The following is an 8,130-nucleotide window of genomic DNA, read 5'->3' as shown; positions in this document are numbered from 1 at the left end:
GATGAAAGGCAAACACATGATACGAGGATGGAATATGTACGAAAAACAGGACGACATGGCATATTCACACCTATGATGTGGTAACTAAGCAGAAGGCATTTCAACAAATTAGAAGCACTGCAAGCTAGACACCATATGAAAGGTGCAACCAATATCACTCTGCCAAGTTCAAATTGTCTGGCGTTTCAACAAATTAGAAGTAGTACATGCTAGAAATCATATGCAAGACACAACCAATATCACAGTGGCGACTTAGAGGTGCCTTATCATAAGTGACTGATGCGGGATATGCAAGAACAGTAGTCTGATGTAAGAACATGGTGTGATCAGATATAGTACGTTCTAGAAACAGGAACACATGTCATATTCACATGCATTATGTGTAAAGTAAGCAGATGCAATTCAACAAAGTTAGAAGCAATACAAGCTAGACATCGTACGCAACATGAAACCACATATAATAGTGCCAAGTTAGAGCAAGCACCTGTGATTGTGGAGTAGGGGAGATGTGCTCATCATCTACACAGCTACGTTGACTGTCTAGCCTTGCTTGTCTTGCGAATCTTGTTGGGAGGATGGCAGAGTAGAATTTGTAGAGACCCTCCGTTTCAGTTGCTCGGAAGGACCACCATCATCCAATGCCTTACCAATTTCCATCCGCTTTATTGATTTTGCATTGTGAGGTCAAACCGACAAGAAAAAGGAATAAAATTCGCTCTTCAGGACTCATTCATGCATGATACGACGAACACTACTCTGATGAAAGGCAAAGTCATGATACGAGGATGGAATATGTACAAAAAACTGGACGACTTGACATATTCACACCTATGATGTGGTAACTAAGCAGAAGGCACTTCAACAACTTAGAAGCACTGCAAGCTAGACACCATATGGAAGGTGCAATCAATATCACTCTGCCAAGTTAAAACTGTCTCGTCATAGGTGGCATTCATCAAACTAGAAGCACTACATGCTAGAAATCATATTCAAGACGCAATATCACACTGCCAGCTTAAAGGTGTCCCATCAAAAGTGACTGGTGCAGGATACACAAGAAGAGTAGTTTCATGTAAGAACATGGTGTGATAGATAGATATAGTATGTACCAAAAACAGGAAAGCGTGTCATATTCACGTGTATCATGTGTAAGCTAAGCAGATGCAGTTTACACTAATTAGGAGCAATACAAGCTAGACACCATATGCAACATGCAACCAGATATCACACTGCCAAGTTAGATCAAGCACCTTGGATGGTGGAGTAGGGGAGCGGATACTTGGAACTTGTAATGCACTAGCAGTACAAGGAGAATCCGTACAGATGCTCCGTTTACGTTGCTGTAGAGGACCACCATCATCGCCTTCCTTACTCTTTTCCATCCTCTTTTTTGATTTTGCCTTGTCAAGTCAAACCCACAAGAAAAAGGAATAAAATTTGCTCTTCAGAACTCATTGATGCATGATACTGATGAACACTACTTTCATGTAAGGCAGACGCATGATAGGAGGATGGAATATGTATGAAAAACAGGACGGCGTGACATATTGACATGTATGATGTATAAACTGTAAACTGAGCACAAGGTGTTTGAACTAGTTAGAAGCAATGCAAGCTAGAAACCATATGAAAGATGAAACCAATATCACTCTGCCAAATTAAAAGGGTGGCCTAACAAATGTATTTGACCAAATTAGAAGCAATACATAGCAAAAAGGCTAGAAATAATATGCAATATGCAACGAATAAAGGTGTCTCATTGTAAGTGATTGATGCAGGATACAGAAGAGAGGTAGTTTCATGTAAGAACATGGTTAACACATAGATGTAGTGTGTACCAAAAATAGGAAGGCATGTCATATTCACAGGTATAATGTGTAAACTAAGCAGATGCAATTTACCCTAATTAGAAGCATTACAAGCTAGAGACCGTATGCAACATGCAACCACATATCACACTGCGAAGTTAGAGCAAGCACCTGCGATGGTGGTGTAGGGGAAGTGCGGTCTTCAAGTACAGAGCTACATTCAATATCTTAATTTAGGCTTGCTGTTTCTTGAGAATCATGTGGAGAGGATGAAACTGCACTCTTTATAAGAGTAGCGCGTCTCATACTAACCCATGGGCGTGACTTTCTCATCATAAGCGATAGATGCAGGATACACAAGAACAATAGTTTGATGTAATAACATGGTGTGATAGGCAGATGTAGTATGTACCAAAAACAGGAAGGCGTGTAATATTCACATGTATAATGTGTAAGCTAAGGACATGCAATTTAACAAATTAGGAGCAATACAAGCATGACACCATATGCAACATGCAACCAGATATCACACTGCCATGTTAGAGCAAGCACATGGGGTTGTGGAGTAGGAGAGATGAGATTTGGAACTTGCACTGCAGTAGGAGTAGCAGGAGAATATGCAGAGATCATCTGTTTCGGTTGCTCCAGAAGACCACCATCATTCCATGCCTTCGTCCTTTTAGATTTTTCCTTGTCAAGTAAACACACAAGAAAAAGGAATGAAATTCGCACTTCCAAATTCATTGATGCATGATACTGACAAACACAACTTTTATGTATGGCAACCACATTGTAGGAGGATGGAATATGTACGAAAAACGCTAAGCAGAAGGCATTTCAACAAATTGGAAGCAATGCAATCTAGACACCATATGAAACATCCAACCAAAATCACTCTACCAAGTTAGATGTGTCTCATTATAAGTGGCACTTCAACAAATTAGAGGCAATACATGTTTGAAATGATATGCAAGATGCAACCAATATTACACTGTCAACTTGAAGGTGTCTCGTCAGAAGTGATTGATGAGGGATACACAAGAAAAGTAGTTTGATCCAAGAACATGGTTAATAGAAAGATGTAGTATGTACCAAAAATAGGAAGGCATGTCATATTCATAGGTATAATGTGTTTACTAAGCAGATGCAATTTACCCTAATTAAAAGATTACAAGGTAGACACCATATGCAAGATGCAACCACATATCACACTGCCAAGTAAGAGCAAGCACCTGCGATGGTGGTGTGGGGGAATTGCGGTCATCAACTAGAGAGCTACGTTGACTATCTTCATTTAGCCTTGCTGTTTATTGAGAATCATGTGGGGAGGATGACACTGCACTCTTTAGACGAGTAGCGGGTCTCACAGTAAGCCACTGGGGTGACTGTCTCATCATAAGTGATTGATGAGGGATACAAAAGAGCATTAGTTTGATGTACGAACATGGTTAATAGACATATGTAGTATGTATCAAAAACAGGAAGGCATGTCATTATCAAAGGTATAATGTGTAAAGTAAGAAGATGCAATTTAACCAAATTGGAAGCAATACAAGCTAGACACCATATGCAACATGCAACCACATTTGACAGCACGAAGTTAAAGCAAGCACCTGGGATGGTTGTGTGTGGCAATTGAGATCATCAACTGCAGAGCTACGTTTAGTGTCTCCATCTGCTAACACTGCACCCTCTAGAGCGCTGAAACGCTTAGTGCTTATCTTCGAATTACACTACAGCGACTTCTGTCTTTTCTTTTTTGTATTCATCAACACCACGTCAGAGTCTGAAATACCCATGCATAAAAAAACAATAGTGTGAGTATGGGTGAAGTGCGTACACAAGTAGTACAGTGTAAAGGTAGCAGATAGCAGGTCGGTGAGAAATACATGACGGGAGACATATGATAGCTCTACAACATGGATGTCACACGAAATTACTAGATTCTAGGATTTTGAAATATGAGCACAGGGATGGCTGGGAAATGCAGATGCTCCTCTACCACACCACAAGGTGTGGTTCTATGAAAATAACAATCGACTGAAAACAAATAGGTCAGTCCATTTTTCTGCACCGTCCGATGTACAAAGAACGGGCAGATCGCCTTCGTCTACCTCCAGCCAGTTAGTGTTACAATCTTCCTCGAAATGCTAGCGACCACTGGCCCAGGTCCCCTGCCTCCGCCCTCCCCTCGACCTCACCGCACCGCCGTGCTTGGCACCGCCCCCGGCCATCCCTTCAAGCCCCGCCGACCTCCAGATTGGGCGCAAGCAGGTCCTGCGCCCCACACCCCTATGATAGACACCAATGCGCTGCTTCCCCGGCGAATAGGCAGACTAGGTGCTCCGCGCGCCTAAGCGGGTGCTGCTTCTTTTAATTGCGATTCGACTGACCCTGAATTGAAATCTAGGCAGGCTACTGACCTCTAGCAAAGGTGAAATAGTAAATGGGAGGAAACCTTGTGCATTTAGTATCATGAAGAAGATGCAGTAAGAAGCGCTCAACTAGTTTCTTTCGTGGGATAAATACGGTGCGAGCAGAGACGTAAGATTTGCACGAATAAGTGAAGAGCAGTACCTCTTTCTGCTGGCAGTGATGTGTCCTCCTTCTGTTTTTCCAACGATCTTCTTGTGGTTCGCTGGAAACAAGAAGTTGTGGAGGGCGGTGGAGCCTTGGACGAACCCTGGCCAAGTTGTTGAGTATGGTGCGGTGGCCGTCTGTCAGCGGCGGGGAACCAGATCCGAGGCAGCAAACAATGGCGTAGCGGGAACAACTCTGGTGCGATGGACGGTTGTGACAGTGGAGCGGCAGCGGTGAGGCGCAGGATGGTGTGGTCGAAGTGGTTCTGGTACGGCGCACGTCGGCGTCGGCGTCGTGGAGGAAGCTCTGCCTCGGCTTCATCTGCTAAGTCCTTGAGGGCGTTGCGGTTGCGGTTGCGTTGGACGACGACGTCGGGGTACCGGCTCCGCCGTGATGGAGGAGGGGGGCGGTGGATTGGGCGCGATGGGGTGGAGGACGGAGGAGGCTGGGGTTTCGCTGCTGGTGGAGAGGGCGTTTTGGTGCCCACGGAGTATGAATGTGGAAACGGAGGGAGGGGGAACTAAGGGGGAACAATGTTTCGGTTTGAGATGCGCTTGTCTGAAATTTGGGGAAAGTTACAAACTTTGCCCCCATCTAAAATTTTGGACATATTGCGGGTTGGGGGTAGGGCAGTAATCTCAGGTGTCCCAAATGGTGGGCGGGATAGATTTTGGTCGAGCGCATGGGTGTTTAGGCGCCCACGGCATATGAATGCTTCTCGGAGGTGGTTGAGACTGGCGTCTTGGTGAAGTTACAAACCTACCCCGGTTTAGACCTTTGGACATCGGGCCAATCGGCTACACGGGCCAGAATGAGGACAGTAATTTCCTACCACCAAACATTAGTCTCGCGCGGTTTCGGGTGACCAGAGGCTTATTTGGCTCTTCGTTCAATATTTGGGAGCAGAAGCATTAACGTTTTCGGTTCTCTTGAATTGAACTTTCAAGATTTGTAAAACTTCACAAATCTTTACTCTTGAAAATCCTAAAACTATGATTATTTTGGAATGGAGGGGGTACATTTGAATATACATTGTACATGAGTATATATTAAAGAATATGCAACTTACCTCAGTTCATGCATGGTTCCAGATATAATCTCCTTGGTTGCAAAAAAAATAGTTACACATGCGTATGAATATATAGCATGTTCAAACGCACAACAAAGATTGATGCCCCCTTTTAGATCTGATTTACAAATGCCATTATCTCGGGTTCAAATAGATGAATGCACTTCCTATGAATTCGAATCTTCGAAACCCCCTTTATGTTGAATTCAACATGTATTCTGTTTCGTAGCTAGCAATTTGGAATGTATCCATGTAAGTGACAAATGTATAAAGTGCTTCACACTAACAACATGGAGTGCACTAATTAATGTTTATATATGAATTGCAAAAGCAATGCATTGCCTGTATTTCAAACCGCCCTCACTCTATGGATCAATAATATGAAATAAACACATGCACATGCTAGAATTCAATAGAGTATGGGTGTCTGATAGACCGATTTTCGTTCATACGCAAATTCAAAATTCGTGATCCCATCCAAAAATAATAATGCCATTTATATTTTAATTTAATGCGTAGAAGCGCCTTTTACACGTAGATGCACTATGCCTTGGCCCGTTCTCACAAACGCGCCATATATCTCTCTATCTAATGCATAAGTGCACACACTTTATATACATCGGCATTTCTCTTTCACACATGCTCACAATCTCTCCCGGGGTGTCGGGGTGTCTCACGCACACACACTTTCTCTCTCTCTCTCTCTCTCTCTCTTTCTGACTGCAATGCACCACTCTTTTCACTAATCTCAGTTGGAAAACACTATTTCTCTCACATGCATATATACACACGCACGGTCTCTACTAGCCCTCTATACGCACATATATGTGCCTACGTGTCTCCCGCACGCACATTATCTTTAGGCCTCTCTCGCACACATTGCCCCCCCCCACAGACACACCTCTCTCTTAGTAGTTGGCAGATATGATTCCATCAGATCATTCGGTAGGATATCCTTGACTGTTAGGCTGGATGGTAATACGAGGCAAAGTTTTACCCAAGTTCGGACCCTTGCAGTTGAGGAAAAAGCCTACTCTTGGTACTGTATATTAGTGATAGGGGTGTGTACAAAGTACACGTGAATACCAGGCATTGTGCGTGTGTATATACTATCGACGAACTAGCCCCCAGGCTTCTATAACATACTCGGGGCCTAGGGTTACAAATCATATATAGTCGGCTTATCACCAGTGGGGATAGAGTCCTCCACTACTCTGGTAGCTTCGTGTTGTACGCCGAGTCCTCCACATGGGTCTTCGTATAATGCGTCTCGGTCCAACCTATGTGGCGCAGGATGGAACCGACCCATGAGTACTCATGTTGACCCACCACAACTAGAAATGATGTGCCCACCCCAACTAGAAATGATGTGCCCACCACACCACACACGCAAATCGGCCACTAAGAAAATAAGCATATACAATAGTACTACATGAAAGTTAATTGCATGGTGCATCCAAAAATATTGTTCTGCATTGTGAATGTTTATATTTTCTCATAAAATATTAGTCACGGGAAAGAGAAACGAAGGGTATATCTCTCCTTGTCTCCACCGGACACCCCCTCTTTCTACACCACTTTCACGTACGCACACAAACTATCTCTCGGTCCTCTAAAAGTATGCATGCCCATGACACATTCACACGTGACAGTCACTGTATTTCAAGTGAAAGCACTATACGGTCACTGTACTTCAAAATATGCTCATTACGGTCAACGTATACATTCTCATGGTGATCATACAGTATCTAGCTCATGATACGTCTCCGTATTTTGTTGATGACACTGACGGACATTATATTTGATGCATGCTCCACATTTTGTTGAAGACACTTACGGTCATTGTATTTGAAGCGAAAGCACGATATGGTCACTAGACTTCAGAATAAGCTCATCACGGTCACCACATACATTTTGTGGTGCTAACCAACCTGTGGTTGGATGGTTAGGAGGACAATGGTTTCCTGAGCCCACCAGGGTTAAAGTCCTGGTGCTCGCATTTATCCTGGGTCAATTTTAGTATTTTCCGGCGATGTGCATTCAGTGGGAGGAGACGTTCCACTCGACTATGGGGCACCTATGGTGACTTCGTAAAATCTCAAGATCATATGCTGGCTCACTCTCTCGAAGGTGCTCATAGGGGTAGGGTCTGCGTGTGTGCACTTATAGCGGTGAGTGCTTACACGTATATATGAGCGCTTGCGTCTATACCGTTCTAAAAAAATACATGTCGTGATTATATGGTCACCGGCTCACCCGTACAACTCCATATTTTGTTGATGACACAATCAATTGACCAGTCAAATGTTCCACGTGGAGCAACTAGTGTTGCTCCATCTGGGCACGTAACTGTGGGGCCCACCTATCAGCGCGTATACGAAAGAAAGAAATGGTAGTACGTGCTATGTTAATAAAAACATTTTAGGGTGATCATACGGTCACTGGCTCACCATACAGCTCCGTAATTTGTTGATGACACGGTCAATTGACCAGTCAAACGGTCCACATTTAGCAGCGCAGATTACCATAGGGCCCACCCGTCAGCACGTATATGAAGGACATAAATGGTAATAAATTAGTGGTCGGTGGGGATTCGAAGTCGTGAGATCTCTGGTTGGCAGTCGTCTGCGGTGGGGGCGCGGTGATTGGGCAGTGTCGTGGGGATCGCTGGAG

Source organism: Triticum aestivum, chromosome 4D, assembly GCF_018294505.1.
Source record: "Triticum aestivum cultivar Chinese Spring chromosome 4D, IWGSC CS RefSeq v2.1, whole genome shotgun sequence".
NCBI classification, from domain to species: domain Eukaryota; kingdom Viridiplantae; phylum Streptophyta; class Magnoliopsida; order Poales; family Poaceae; genus Triticum; species Triticum aestivum.
The sequence above is the reverse complement of the archived record's forward strand: the minus strand, read 5'-3'. Positions refer to the sequence as shown.